The sequence below is a fragment of the Schistocerca piceifrons genome, chromosome 1, assembly GCF_021461385.2.
Source record: "Schistocerca piceifrons isolate TAMUIC-IGC-003096 chromosome 1, iqSchPice1.1, whole genome shotgun sequence".
NCBI classification, from domain to species: domain Eukaryota; kingdom Metazoa; phylum Arthropoda; class Insecta; order Orthoptera; family Acrididae; genus Schistocerca; species Schistocerca piceifrons.
The window spans coordinates 303,984,386-304,001,059 of NC_060138.1; the positions used below are offsets into that span (position 1 = coordinate 303,984,386).

Sequence of the window (16,674 nt, forward strand, 5' to 3'; positions counted from 1 at the left end):
CCGTCTCCATGAAGCTGGGCTACGGTCCCGCACACCGTTAGGCCGTCTTCCGATCACGCCCCAACATCGTGCAGCCCGCCTCCAGTGGTGTCGCGACAGGCGTGAATGGAGGGACGAATGGAGATGTGTCGTCTTCAGCGATGAGAGTCGCTTCTGCCTTGGTGCCAATGATGGTCGTATGCGTGTTTGGCGCCGTGCAGGTGAGCGCCACAATCAGGACTGCATACGACCGAGGCACACAGGGCCAACACCCGGCATCATGGTGTGGGGAGCGATCTCCTACACTGGCCGTACACCACTGGTGATCGTCGAGGGGACACTGAATGGTACATCCAAACCGTCATCGAACCCATCGTTCTACCATTCCTAGATCGGCAAGGGAACTTGCTGTTCCAACAGGACAATGCACGTCCGCATGTATCCCGTGCCACCCAACGTGTTCTAGAAGGTGTAAGTCAACTACCCTGGCCAGCAAGATCTCCGGATCTGTCCCCCATTAAGCATGTTTGGGGCTGGATGAAGTGTCGTCTCACGCGGTCTGCACGTCCAGCACGAACGCTGGTCCAACTGAGGCGTCAGGTGGAAATGGCATGGCAAGCCGTTCCACAGGACTACATCCAGCATCTCTACGATCGTCTCCATGGGAGAATAGCAGCCTGTATTGCTGCGAAAGGTGGATATACACTGTACTAGTGCCGACATTGTGCATGCTCTGTTGCCTGTGTCTATGTGCCTGTGGTTCTGTCAGTGTGATCATGTGATGTATCTGACCCCAGGAATGTGTCAATAAAGTTTCCCCTTCCTGGGACAATGAATTCACGGTGTTCTTATTTCAATTTCCAGGAGTGTAAATAAAATATTTATTGCTATTATACCGTGCCACGACAATCATTCCCTGCAGTTACTTTTTCTTAACCTGTGTAAAGCACTTACCAAATTATTGCTGAATAACGTATTTTAAGTCACAAGCTTTAAAATCAGTTGGCTCCGTAGATAATAACTTTACATTTTACATTATTTATACGAGGGCTGTTCCAAGAGTAAGGTCCAGTCGGTCGCGAAATGGAAACCACTGTGGAAATCAAAAATATTTTAAATGATAATTAAATGGACACCCTCGCTGCAACAAGGCGTTTATATAAATCATTGGGGACGTGTTGCAAATGTGTGCCCTGACCAGGATCTCCTGCTTACATGGCAGACGCTCTATCCATCTGAGCCACCGAGGGCACAGAGGATAGGGCGCCTGCAGGGAGTTATCCCTTACACTCTCCCCCGTGAGACCCACATTCCCAACATGTCCACACCTCTACATTCTTAGTGCGCCTAATAGATGTTTGCCCATCATACTCATTACTCGTGGCAGATTAATCTATCAAGTCCCGTACGAGTTCGGGCATAGTGTGTGCGTTCGCACAAGAAGGTCAATGGCCGGGAAGCCATATTTTAACTATATATACATCTATTAGGCGCACTACGAATGTAGTGGTGTGGACATGTTGAGAATGTGGGTCTCACGGGGAGCTTACAAGGGATAAGTTCCAGTATCTTCGGTGGCTCAGATGGATAGAGCGTCTGCCATGTAAGCAGGAGATCCCGGGTTCGAGTCCCGGTCGGGGCACACATTTTCAACAAGTCCCCAATGAATTAAATAAAGGCCTGGTTGCTGTGAGGGTGTCCATTTAATTATCATTTCATTCTAGCAAAGCTGCATGGTCATTAACGGTAACTGTTCTTTCGGGAACCGATACTACCGTCATATATGAAATGAAATGAAGTCCCACGCTTCTTTACAGAGCGCAGGGGAACGATGCGGCAGACCCGCACCGCCTTACTAGGCAAGGTCCTAGTGGAGGTGGTTTGCCATTGCCTTCCTCCGACCGTAATGGGGATGAATGATGATGGTGAAGACGACACAAGAACACCCAGTCATTACGAGGCAGGAAAAATCCCTGACCCCACCGGGAATCGAACCCGTGACCCAGTACGCAGGAAGCGAGAAGGCTACCGCAAGACCACGAGCTGCAGACACCGTCATATATAGTTAACAATATTTTAGTAGCGACAGCTAGCTACACCTTCTAGCTACTTCTCTACATAGTCGCCGCTCCGACTTAGACGCTTGTCGTAGCATTCCACCAACTTTCCAATACCCTCGTCGTAGAAGAAAGCCGCCTGCGCTTTTCGCCAATTCACTACGCTGGTCCGCAGTCCGTTGTCTTTGCCAAAAAGTTGTTTTAATTGCCATCGGTTCATGGGAGCAGAGATGACAATAAGAAAGAGCCACGTCCGGGTTGTATTATGAGTAACCAAACACCTTCCATCGAAAACACTGCGGGAGCGTCCTCATTGTCCGTGCAGTGTGTGACCGAGAATTGTCACGAAGAAGGAAACGCATTACAGTTATGTTATGTGGGCTGCAGACATGAGGCGAAATCTCTCACAGGCACTCATACTTGGCGGGAGATACAACTTATCTAGACATCTTTACGCGCTCACTGTGCGCTCTGAACCGTAAAGAGTGAGGACACAAGATAGACAGACGTACTAGAAACACTGCCCAACACGTCTGTGCAAAGTTTCGTCAGGTTTTCTCTGTGGTTTCCTTTTCGAGGCTGATCAAACTTTACTCTCTGAATGTCCCTCGTGTATTTCCGCATTCATTTTTCCGTTGGAGTACGCTCATGACAGTTTAGTATATAAGATGGGCACATGGTGATGACGTACGCAGCCCCTGTCTGGGGATACGCTGCGCCCACTCGCCTGCACCGTCTGCAGCTCATACAGTACAAAGTACTCAAAATCATAAGCAAAGCTCCGCGCTACACACGCATCGTGGACCTTCACCGGGAATATCGGCTAGGTACCATCTTGCAGGTATTCCAAAAACTCTCCACACGACTGTACAATAACACGAGACACTCGCGCAACCTGTTTATCCTTCCTCTGGGTAACTACGACCACAACCATAGATGGAAGCATACCAGACCAAAGACACTATTGGCTAGGAACTAGACATCTATGGTCCATAGCACGCTAACACGACAGTACTGGCGAGCCCCTGCAACACAGCTACTACTGGTAACCCCAGATGCTCGACCCTCCGAAAACCAGGCAACCGCAGGGAAACCCTACTGTACACAGCACGCAAACCAGCCACGCACACCCCCTACACTGTCTGTGAGCCGATCTACGACCGATCGCCCACTACTGTATAACGACCTTGAACTGTTGCAGGGACGCAGCAACTGCAGCAAGTCCCACAATGAGCTTCCGCAACGACAAAGGTAACGATTCACGACACCTCGCACTAACATAACCACACCTTGCATGCACTGTCGCAAATAGCAAGCCGCTACTGCCCTTACTACCCGTCCTACTGTCGCAGAGGTTTTCTTCCCTTGGCGCTTGCCTTGGCACTTTTTTTCTTTTGCCCATGCAACCGCTACCCTTCGATCGCTTTCGTCCACTATCTATCTCCTGATGGACCATGTTAATGAGTAATCTTACCCAGACGCATGGATAACATCACAGACCGCATCCTGTGACTCCTTATTCAAAAACTAACATTTTATACGGAGGTAACAGTAGAACTTTTGGTTTGGTCACCACGTTGGTGTGGGCTTGGAGGGGCCCCATCCTTTGTGAAAAAGCGTATTTTCTGTAGATCGTTCCCCATAACAGAACTCATACTACCTTTTATCCCAAATTGAATCAGCTGATTAGCTGCAATCTCTACTTGCTACAAAGTGTCAACCTGTTTTGGTTTCGTTGGTTGTTGAACAACAAAGAAGTGTCAGGGTTTTTTCGCTATGAATCATAGCAGTGATAGACGAAACCAAATTTCAAACGATCTAGTGTAGTAAATTTTGTTTCTTCCTCAATTTACGTTCTCGGCTCTTTGCTGGCGGCTATTGCTGCCGTCTTTTCCTCAATGCTCCAAAGCACAAGTTTTCTTTTGTTTGGAACTTCTTATTTTCGTACTGATATTCCTTAAGAATCTATTATTTGTAGATATTCTGTTAACCTTCTTCCACTTTCGTCCATCTTTTCGTATTTTATAGCTGATAGTATCAGTTGCCAAAACCAATACTCCAGCGTAAAGCTTATGATATCGCAGAGCACTTCTAGTGATGTACTGAAACTTAGTAACCGAAACATTAGAAGGACAAGGAGACGAAAATCAGAAATGAATCATTCCACTGACGTCGAATTCCTTGTACATGGAGAACTAGCTGAATTGGATAACACTCAAGAGGTGATGTTCAAAGGACTGTCCTGACATTTTAGTGTGGATATTAAGAGGTATTCTCCCACTATTTTTTTTTCAACTCACTATGCCTAATCGATTTCGAAACAACTATCGCTTCTTCTTCAGTGATCTAGTGTACGTCCGCATCATCTAGTGTGGTAAAAATAGGGCTCTACGACAGTGCTAAACGGCCTGAAGGTGGAGTTATAGTTACTCTGAAATTGATAACACGTAGGTTAAAACAATAAAGGAAACAGAGCGGAATTGAAGTGGTAAGAGAATAGCCTTCGTTTTCCATAACAAAATATTTCACAGCTTAAGTATGTGATTTCTACTGCCATGTCAGCCATAAAATCATCCTGGCATTTTCTTGGATAGATTTCTAGGGACTACGAGAGAGAAAATACGAGTTGAGGGCCTGCAACCGACTGCAGATTTTGAGCATTATGTACTAACTGAATGCAGTTGATGTAGGTGCGTTGCTATCATACAACGCTCTCAAACTGCAGAAGTTATTGGGTCTACCGCTTATCTGAATATGCAATATCTCTAGCGTTTTCCCACATATAGGGATTTGTATGTCTCTCGATTTATTCAGCAAGAGTATCTGAAAGGCCATAGAAGGGAAGTACACAGCCACGTTTTACTGAGAAGACCTGCAGAATGAATGTAAGGATTTCCGTAAGCTCTCGCCCTATCCGTTCCAGCCAGTGTTGTTTGGTGGCGTGAGCTGTACACTGTAAGTTGACCGGTGCCAGCATGAAACAAATGGAGGGTGCTGGCACACAAGCTAGACGTGTGGCTCTGCGAAGCAGGCATCAGTCACGATAAGCCGCGGCATCGAGCCGCCACCGCCTCCGCTGCCCCATCCCACCGGTGCGACGTGAGCACACACTGACCACCATACAACGCAGAACTCGCAGAGGCCGTGAGCCAACACCCTATCTTGCGTGACCGTGGGTTTAACACACGATACCGCTTTCGAGAGATACACGTGGACTAATCGTGGATTGTATTCTGCGTTATTTTGACGATCAAATGTGTTTCGAATATGCGTTCAAGACTGAAGTATAAAGAACACTTCGATATGCAATATGGTACTACTGGGCTGTCAGAGATGCACTAGAACGACTACACCCTGCCCATCGAAATTCTAGTACCAGGAGGGATAGCAAGTAATGACATTTTACTTGTGCATTTGTAGTACAGTAGGAGGAACGCAAGATTAATTTTGAAGGGTACAATGGGTGCGATGCTGTACACGGAGATGTCATCTCTGCCAGCAACAACTCTTCTAACTGAGAGGTGCATCGCGTCTAGCTGAGCTGGATGATGAACACCGGATACCTCGATCCACGCGTATCAGTGTCTCGCCCATAGCCATCCGTTTTTAGTGGATGAGGTATCTGCAGAACGTCCTGGCCAGGGTATCAGTCGAAGACCTTCTGCACGTGGGCTGCTCAAGGCGCCACGGACAACATTCGATCATATATTGTTGTGTGTGAATGGAACCTTCTAACGTCACACTAGGTACTGCGCGCGTATGACGATGTAATTCGGCAGCGTCTATTCTCCTTGGACATCTACACACGGCTACGTCCGTAGAGATGCTGTACGCGGAACCGTAACATCAGGAAAGACGACTTTGCAACACCTCTGTGCCGTCGTCCCTCTCTCTGTTGCCACATCAAGGGAAGCCGCAACAATGGCCTCCGTGACGACAGTCCGTGGTGCTCCTGATGTAGTCGCACGATCCACGTCTTGCTGGAAATAAGTTCCCTCCCAACGAATGCCGGTAAACGTGTCTCCTTCTAACACGAGGCATAGCAAAAAACCTTCCTTAAGGAACTTTCTCTGATTGAGAAATCCGCTGCTTAGTCGTTCCTTATATACAGAATGTAGATGGCGTTATTGGTATCTACTTTTTGCAATCATTTCCACCTCCAAGTGTGCAGTACACTTCATGCTTATTTTGCGTTCGCTGCATATCACCATCATGCTATTGTTATTTGAATGGTCACCGGCGAATTTAATCACATTTAATCGAAGATAATAGTAATAATAGTAATGATAACGAGAAAACTATTGAAACAAAACAGACATGTATTATCTGATACGTTAAGTACTACTCGTAAATTCTATTACCTAGAATCATTATACGAAAGAATTCCAAGAGGAGTAATGGGCGGTGTCCGCACGAAAGATGGTTATTAAGTGGTATTTTCGTGGTAAACCTGGTTTTTTGTTCAACATGAATCAGGAATTTTCGATAAGTACAAGACCACAGTGTCTGTCGCTGAAAAATCCTTGTGTGAATAATAGGCAGAAGACGAAAAATTTGCAACAGCCGACTCCGAGGAGTATCAGTTTGGGTTAATGGCGGGTTAATGGCTAATGCAGGAACACGCGATGGAATACTAAGCATATTATTAATCTTATAAATTTGGTAAAAGAAATGCAAACATACGGTTATCGCACTTGTAGATTCATAGAAAAAGTTTTCCAATAACAGCTTTATGAAATTTTGGTGTCAGCAGGGATAAAATACAAGGAGCAAAAGGTTACTTACAATCTGTGCAGAAATCAGACTCAAGTTTTAAGTGTTGAAAGCCACGAAAGGGAAATAGTAGTTGAGATGATCATAAGACAAGACTATCGGCTTTCTCCGATGTTATTTAATCTGTATGTTGGACAAGTAGTAAAAGAAACCACATAGGAATTTGGAGACGAAATGAAAGTTCAGGTAATTGGAATAAAGACTTTGAGGTTTACTGATTGCATTGTAATTTTGTCAGAGACGGCAAAGGACTTGGGAAATTAGATGAACGGGGTGCACTGTATTTTGAAAATTGTTACAAGAAGAATGTCAACAAAAGTAATTTCAGCTTAATGGAAGATAGCAGGATTAAATGAGGCGATGCTGAGGGAAGTAGGTTATAAAATGATGCATAAAAGTAGTAGATTAGTGCGACAGCAAAATGACTGACGATGGGTGATGTACATAGGATGAGTAAGAGGCTGATCTGCAGTAGAAGAAAAGCTTTACCGAAGAAAAGTTTCTTACTTCAAATATGTACGAGGGTCGGAATTTTAATAGTGGCAACTATTTATTTACAGCACATACAATATAGATGCGTGTTTCAAAGCCTTACTGACCTTCAGAGCAGTCACAGGCATCGTGTATAACCCGTGGAAGTCGCAGGATACTCTTAGCAGTGCCAGTTGTGTCGACAGTTCGAGCGGCGCGGTCAATTGCCCGACGAATTAGTAGCAGTTCTGAAGCGAATGCCGTGAAATGTTTCCTTAAATTTAGAAATCGAGTTGAACTCATGAGGGCTTAAGTCAAGGGAGTGCAGTAAGTGATATAGCACTTAGCAGCCCCATCAGACAAACAAATCAGTAACAACTGCCACTGCACGTGCTTGAGCATTGTCCTGCAAAATGATGGTCAGGCCCTGCAAAAGCGTCATCAATTCTGTCTCCAAGATGGTCGTAGGGTGTGTTCCAAAAATTAACAGCATAGAGACAAAAGTGTGATACGATTTTCCTTGCAGAAATCTAAGTCTTCATCGGATAACTGGGACCTATGGCTGTCAATTAGTACGAATCAAGAATGGCCTGCGGAATATCGAACATGTGATACATGTGTTTTCAAGAAGCTAGTTTCCGTTATCCACCCGAGTAATGGACATTAAATATGCTCCAAGCTTGACAGTCTCTGATGAAATGAGACCAGACTTCACCGCGCGGGTTTACCCGAGCGCTCTAAGGCGCTGCAGTCATGGAAATTGCGGCTGGTCCCGGCGGAGGTTCGAGTACTCCCTCGGGCATGGGTGTGTGTTTGGCCTTAGGATAATTTAGGTTAAGTAGTGTGTCAGCTTAGGGACTGATGACATTAGCAGTTAAGTCCCATAAGATTTCACACACATTTGATTTTGAGACCAGACTCTAATAGCAGGGCATATGAGAAATGGAGGCGCGCTATTCTGAATTGCAATATCAGCTGAAGCTATTGTGATGAGCGGACCTTTCTCAGCAGAGGTTTTCCATCATATTTGACGTAATTTCTTTCGAGAGACTATTCTGTCAAGTCTTCGGACTGCAATGGTTTCAGTTTCACTTAACTTCCAAATGGCTCCAGTGGTCATTTCCAGTCTTGAAAATATTGTTCAGGTAGTCAGAAAACAACGTTGTATTGTGCTTGTTGAAGCTAATACCATGTGCCGAATTAGTTGGGTGAGGACTTCGAGCGGAGGGTGCCGGATGTCGTTTCAGAAAGCATGGAAAGCAGTCAGGTCTCGCCAATCCAAAGTCGGTTCAAAACTAGGGTATTTTAAGCTAGCAGTCACCTAGGTGTAGGGAAACCGACTACTTCTTTTTGTGAAAAGCCGAAGCACCGGTATATGTCACTAATTTTAGTAAGGTATTTTTCAAGCATATTTTCCTACTTTGGATATGATATCGTTCAAATGGCTCTGAGCACTATGCGACTTAACTTCTGAGGTCATCAGTCGCCTAGAACTTAGAACTAATTAAACCTAACTAACCTAAGGACATCACAAACATCCATGCCCGAGGCAGGATTCGAACCTGAGACCGGAGCGGTCGCTCGGCTCCAGACTGTAGCGCCTGGAACCCCACGGCCACTGCGGACGGCTGGATATGATATACTAGACTTTGACTACGTTGAATCTATTAAAGTTAATAAGAGTGCTTACTTACATAACGACAGCGAGGTTGATAAACGGTGTGGGCCAACATGCCCCTATGTAAGGGTCATTGTGTCTATCGCCATATTGGAATTATTTTAGTTCGTTTAAGAAATTTTGTAAAACATTTGTCGCCATATACAGTGTCAAAATAATTATTAATTTATATACTATAATTTTTATACATGCTTCTTTAGTAGGGGTGGTATCTTGGAGTACACAGTAAAATATCTTGAGTAACCAAAGTTTACCTTCAGTCTCGCTCGACGAGATAACTGCACTGACGCGTCTGTGGAAACACGAAGGAACCGTTGTTACAAACCTCACTGGTCGGTGTCGTATTCTAAAGGCATTTTAACGAAATACACGGTTCAGTCACATTGATGCGACCACCGCCTATATTCGACGTTAACGTCCAATAACCACTCACAAAGTACGTGTACAAGGTGTTCGAAAATTCCCGTTACGAACTTCTAGGACTTGTGAAGGAAAGAGAAAGGTCTCAGAGTCTCTTGTCCTGGTATGCAATAGGGTAGACACGATGAGTGTACTATGTCAGACGACCACCTGATGTAGAAATGTATTAGTACTGCTCTGTAAAGTATGCTGCGAACTTTTTTGTTTTCGAATAATGTTAACACGCAAATTTTCAGAGTCAATACAAAGTGATGAATGGATGTTTCGTTGCATTTCGTTGCGAATTGTTACGTAATAACTGTACCGCGTCACGCCTAATTCAGTTCCTCAAGCAGAAGTGGACGAGTTAATCATCTGTACAGTTTCCGGACATAGGTATTCAAAATGTTATTTATTCACTTCCGTTTATAACTCATAGAAGTTTGTAACGGGAATTTCCGAACACCCCATAGCGTGTCGTAGAGACCCGGAAAACGGCGCAGTCGTTGTAGTGCGGGAACAGAGCGATTTATCTAACACTGGGTTTTGGGCCGGGCCAAGGGTGTAATCATTTCCAAAACGGCTATTTTCGTAAACTGTTTGCTTGGAAAAATGGTGCTATCGAAAACTGGCGCCGAGTTAACTATGGTGTGTCACGAGACGTAGATGACAGCGGTGAACGACAGCTGCGTAAATGTTTACAGGTGAATAGGGGAGCCACTGTTGAGCAGCTGATCACCCACATGAACCGAGGGTTATCAACAGTGTCGTTCATCGAATGTTGAAGCATAAGAGCTTCCGTAGCAGGAGGCTGGTTCTTGCACTCATGTCGACTGCTGGTCATCGATGACGAGAGCTGGAATTTGTAAGCCATTACTTCAACCGGACGACAACTGAATGGTGACATCTAGTCTTTTCAGATGAATCACGTTTCATTCTCCATTCCACAGATAGTCGTCGGCGTGTACGGCGTGTAACGTTTGAAAGTAAACACCAGCTGCGATCACCGGAAACGCCCAGACTAGAGGAGGGAGCGCTGTGATCTGGGGAATATTTTAGAGGCATCACCTGAGTCATCTCGATAATCTGGAAGTAACAAGTACGCAACTTTACTTCGGCTCCGCATCCACCTCGACATGCAGTTTGTTTCTTCTCGTCACTACGGGATCTACCAGCAGGACACCACAACGTGTCGCATAGCTTGCAGCGTACCTGCGTAGTTCGAGGACCAGAAGAATGGGTTTACCGTATATCCCTGGCCACCAAAGCTGCTGAATTAAAACACAGTCGAGAATCTGTGGGACCACCCTGGTCGGACTGACCACTCCATGGATGCTCTACCGAGAAACGTAGCGCAGCTTGCCACGGGACTGGAATCGGTTTGGTTCCACGTCCTTTTCGGTATCTTCCAGAAAGTGATTGACAGTTTACCTGTACGTCTCGCAGAGGATCGCCCTAGAAAAGTGGTTATTCATGCTTTTGCAGGTGGTGACATTAATGTGACCGGACAGTGGAATACACTATGTGATCAAAAGTATCCGGACACCTGGCTGAAAATGACTTACAAGTTCGTGGCATCCCTCATTGGTAATGCTGGAATTCAGTATGGTGTTGGCCCACCCTTAGCCTTGATGACAGCTTCCACTCTCGCAGGAATACGTTCAATCAGGTGATCGAAGGTTCCTTGGGGAACAGCAGCTCTTTCTTCACGGAGTGCTGCACTGAGGAGAGGTACCGATGTCGTTCATTGAGGCCTGGCAAGAAGTCGGCATTCCAAAACATCCCAAAGGTGATCTGTAGGTGAAGGATTCAGGTCATGACTCTGTGCAGGCCAGCCCATTACAAGGATGTTATTGCCGTTTAACCACTCCGCCACAGGCCGTGCATTATGAACAGGTGCTCGATCGTGTTGAAAGATGCGATTGTCATACCCGAACTGTTCTTCAACAGTGGAGGGCAAGAAGGTGCTTAAACCATCAATGTAGACCTGTGCTGTGATAGTGCCACGCACAACAACAATGACTGCAAGCCCCCTCCATGACAAACACGACCACACCATAACACTACCGCCTCCGAAGTTTACTGTTGGCACAACACACTCTGGTATATGACGTTCACCAGGCATTCGCCGTACCCACACCCTGCCATCGGATCGCCACATTGTGTACCGTGATTCGGCACTCCACACAACGTTTTTTCACTGTTCAATCGCCCAATGTTTACTCTGCTTACACCAAGCGAGGCGTCGTTGGGCATTTACCGGCGTGATGTGTGGCTTATGAGCAGCCCCTCGATCATGAAATCCCTGTTTTCTCACCTCCCGTCTAACTGTGATAGTACTTGCAGTGGATCTTGATGCAGATTGGAATTCCCGTGTGATCGTCTGCCTATTAACATCACGACCCTCTTCATGTGTCGGCGGTCTGTGAGTCAACAGGCGATGTCGGTCTGTACGCTTTTGTGCTGTACGTGTCCCCTCACGTTTCCACTTAACTATCACATCGGAAACAGTGGACATGGGGATGTTTAGGAGTGTGGAAACCTCGCGTACAGACGTATGACACAAGTGACACCCAATCACCAGACCACGTTCGAAGTCCGTGAGTTCCGCGGAGCGCCCCATTCTGCTATCTCACGATGCCTAATGACTTCTAAGGTCACTGATATGGAATACCTGATAGTAGGTGGCAGCACAATGCTCCTAATATGAATAACGTATATCTTGGGGGTATCCAGATACTTTTGATAACACAGACTAGCAACTGACTATTGTGCCCCTATGGCGAATGGGCTCGCGCCTCCCCTACGTTGTAATGAAAAGAAGAAATATATAAAAACGAAATCGGAGTAAGTGGAAATATAGCGCCTAGCGTAGGCGACACTCCCTTGAATTACTGAGATTGGTTGAGCCAATTGAAATATAAAGCCTGTTCCACCTGAGGTGGGGATTATACGGAACAGTCGAAACATCCTCCTAGTTCAAGAAGAATGTTACAAGCCCAGTAATAAAGAAGGTAGATGCTGACTGGTGTTAATATTACTGAAGCTTCTATTTAATACGTTGCCAAATAATGAGACATAATGTCTTGAAGGAACATAGAGAAATGTAAGATTTGAAAATGTTAACGAATATAGTCTTTGAAACCCTGTGGATAACGAGGAGAGAAAAAAGTGAACGAAACTTTGTTACAACTTTTGTAGAAACCAGACCGCAGTTATGAGAGCCGAAATATATGAAAGGGAGACAAAAGCTGAGAAGAAATCAGACACACTTACAACCTGTCCCCAATGTTATACAGTCTGTACATAGAGCAAGCAGTAAGGGGAGACAAGGGAATATTTGAAAACGGAAATAAAATTCAAGGAGAGAAAGCCAAAAGTGAAGGTTTTCCGACGACATTATAATCCTATCAGACATGGTAATGTAGCCATCACTTGGACGGAATGGGTAGTGTCTCGAAAAGGGGTATATGATTAACGTCAATGGGAATGAAACAAGCATAGTGTAGTGTCGTCAATGTAATTATTCGACCCTGACGGAATAAGATTACTGATTGAGCCACTGAAAGTTTTGATACCTGGTCATCAAAATAACTGTCGGTGGGCACAGAAGAGAGGGTATAATAAGCAGAGACTCAACAGCAAGAAATTGGTATTGTCGAATGTAAATTTAAGGGTATAAAGTGTTTTTCCGAATGTAATTGTAAGGCGTGTTGCTCTATATGAAAGTGAAACGTGGTCCATAGATAGTCCAGTCTAGGGGAACACTTAAGTTCTTAGAACGAGATCTTCATTCTGCAGCGGAGTATGCGCTGATACGAAACTTCCTGGCAGATTAAAATTGTGTGCCCGACCGAGATTCCAGTAATCTGGAACATCCCCCAGGCTGTGACTAGGCCATGTCTCCACAGTGTCCTTTCTTTCAGGAGTGCTAGTTCTGCAAGGTTCGCAGGAGAGCTTCTGTAAAGTTTGGTAGGTAGGAGACGAGGTACTGGCAGAAGTAAATCTGTGTGGACGGGGCGTGAGTCGTACTTGGGTAGCTCAGATGGTCAGGGCAGCAGTGCGCACCGCGCTCGGCCGTCCACGCCGCTGCGCGCGCGGAGTGTTTTGTTTACTTCCTCGTCACAGCGCTTCTCAGTCGAACTAGCTGTAATGGCCAACTCTTACAGGAAGAACACTCTTAAGTTCACCTTCTCAAATGAATACGCACGACCCAAAGCACTGGCCGTCGAACGCTTCCTACGCGAAGACATGAAGATCCCCCGTGACGAACTCATCGGCATACACCTATCGATCATTAGCAGCGTCGTATATGTAAAGATGACTTCCGACGCTGCCTGCAACGAGATTATTCAAAGGACGCGACATGGACTAAAATTTCGGCACTCCGACGGAAACGTCGGGCCTGTGAATTTCGACCATGCAGGACTTGGCCTTCGGACGATCCGAACTGCCCTTCGAGGTGAATGAAGATGAAGTCATCGCTGCGCTAAGCCCGTTCGGAAAAGTCCAGAGCCACGTAGCCGAGACATGGGCACAGTTTACGACGTATCCGGTGCTTAATGGTGTGAGGCAAGTCCGAATCGATCTCAAACGGCACGTTCCATCGTACATTTCTATCGGAGGCTGCCGTGCGGTGGTCATTTACGACGGACAACCTCGAACATGTTCCGGTTGTGGCAAAGAAGGCCACGTCCGTAATGAATGCCTGCAAAGCCGCGTCACACAACTAAGGCCCGACGATACGAACACCGACAGAACCACGACCACCCTTCCAGTCACCTATGCGGCGACACTGCACGTCCAGCCCTCACAAGGCGCCGTTCACGAGCGTCTCTCTGGTCCGATACACCCGGAGGCGTCCCAGCACCTTGACACCGGCGATGCCGCCCGTGAACATGTCCAACAGCCGGACACACCCACGCTAGAAGATCACAAGGATACCAATGAGGGTGTTCTGGAGAATGACGACCGCACCACAGCACCCTCGGCTTTTGTACCGGAACGACGTGAATCTCTTCCTTCCTCAGACACCGAAACTCATTGCCGAAAGCAGAAGTCGTCCAAACGACGAAAAAAACGCCGCAAGACGTCAGAATCGACCATTGAGCCACCTCCGCAGGACGAAGAGATGGCGCACCACTCTGACGGAGAACTCGATAACACTTTCTCCTCTGCCACGGAGACGCGTCATCCATAAGACGGTGAACCGTCCAACAGAGATCGTGCGCAAGCCCCGCGCCCAAAAGCCATGGAACATTGGACGCCTGTTGTCACCGACGCGATTGAGCCGACTCGGCTAGCCCTGCCACCTCTCGCCGAGGTCAAACCTGTCGGACATTTTTCATGGGCGGATGACCTGGATTTCTCACCGCCATCTGATGCGGAAATGAGATCTGTTCCTCCGTTAGATCAACACTAAAATGGGGGAAATTTCTACGTCGACTCCTGCGACTTCTATGGACTTCCAGCATCCACCACAACAATCTTCACCAGCTCCGAACCTATCGGCAGCACGGATCTCCCATCAGGCGTACCGAATAGCTACTATCAATATTAATCATATCGGCTCCCACGTTAAACTTCAACTGCTCCGTGACACGCTACGAGCAGCGGACATCGACATCGCCCTGTTACAAGAACTGAAGACAGTGACTTGGACTGGGTGTTATGGATATGAGACGTACGCCGCCCCTGTAGCTATGGAACACACAGGCGCAGCCATCCTCCTACGAGAAGGGATTGCAGTTTCCGATGTCACATACCTCCCAACGGCGGGAAGGGTTGCCGTAACAGTTGAAGGAATCAAAATCGTAAATCTCTACGCCCCAGCGTGCACTGATAAACGAAGGGATCGCTCCGAGTTCTACGCAGAAGATATCACGCCTTTATTCCTCGGCCGATACGATCATCTCATCGTAGATGGAGATTTCAACTGTGTTCTCGAGCGCACAGACCAATACCCCCATTTCACCACATGTCCGGAACTTCGCTTCCTCGTCCGCCGCCTTCATCTCCTCGACACTTGGCGAGTGGTACACGGCGACCGCCCGGGGTATACACACATCACGAGCCACTCCGCCAGCCGACTTGATAGAATATACATCTCTGACGCTCTAAAATCAGTTCTTCTCGACGTGGAACGTTGGCCGTCTGCCTTTTCGGATCATGACATCTACATCTGTACCATGAACCTACGTCGACAATCTATATGGCGCAGTGCAGGACCTTGGAAACTCAATGTCGCGCTACTGAGGGACCCTGAATGTCGACAACAGGTCACTGACACGTGGCACACCTGTGTTCAACGCATTATGCGTTACGAGACCACACTGCAGTGGTGGTTGCTTTGCGCCAAACCGGCCATCCGACGCACATTGACACACTATGGCAGAGCCAAAGCCAGGTGGAATCACCACACAACTGATTTCTACTACCGCGCTCTACGTGAACTCAAGGATCATCCTCCATCCCCGGATCGTCTAAAAGAAGCTCAACGCATCAAGGCAAAGATTTTAACCTTGACCAGAAGCCGTCTAGAGGGAGCCATTGTACGAGCACGCAGCCAAGATAGGATTAACGGTGAAGAACCTTCAATGCATCATATTGTTCAAAATGTTCGTCGACGCCGACAGGCTTTAATGACAACTTTAGACCTACCTGATGGACGACGGCTCACTTCGCAAGCTACCATTGCGGATGCACTCACAACGCACTATCGACTTTTCTATCAAGAAGTACCTGCCGGTGCGGAGGCCATTGCTGAGGTTGCCCAGCAGACACTTGGTACTCTAAACGCAGCAGCTGCAACCCTCCTAACTTCTGAAGTGACCACCGACGACGTCCAAGGCGCTGTAGCCAAAGGGTCTCTGAATCGATCTCCCGGCCAGGATGGTTTACCTCTCGAATTTTACAGAACCTTCCAAGATTTGATGTTGCCACCAATGTTCATGGAAGGCTTACTTGTACCAGTCCCGAAACCAGCAGGAGGAACACGACTCGACAGTTATCGGCCGATCACGTTACTCAATTCCGACTTCAAGATTTTCACACGCCTTCTAGCAGTGCGACTCAAATATGTCTTACGAGACATTGTTTCCCACGAACAAACATCCTTAGGCGGCGATCGTAATATACAAACAGCCCTCAGTGAAAATCGAGATGTGATCGCTGTGGCAACACACTCGCGACTGCCAGGCGCTTTAATCTCCATCGACTTCAAACAAGCGTTTGACCGCGTCAATCATGCATTCCTCCATGCAGTGATGGACCGCATGGCAATTTTCCCGACGTTCACGCAAGTGATTATGCGGCTCC

The 16,674-nt window shown here is 46.9% G+C and overlaps 1 non-coding gene across 1 annotated transcript; it reads left to right on the forward strand.

Annotated features, from left to right (window-relative positions):
- Window positions 1-1,547: 1,547 nt before the first annotated feature.
- Window positions 1,548-1,621, forward strand: Trnat-ugu. Its single transcript has one exon. It is a non-coding gene; the product is annotated as a tRNA-Thr (tRNA).
- The last annotated feature ends 15,053 nt before the right edge of the window (window positions 1,622-16,674 follow it).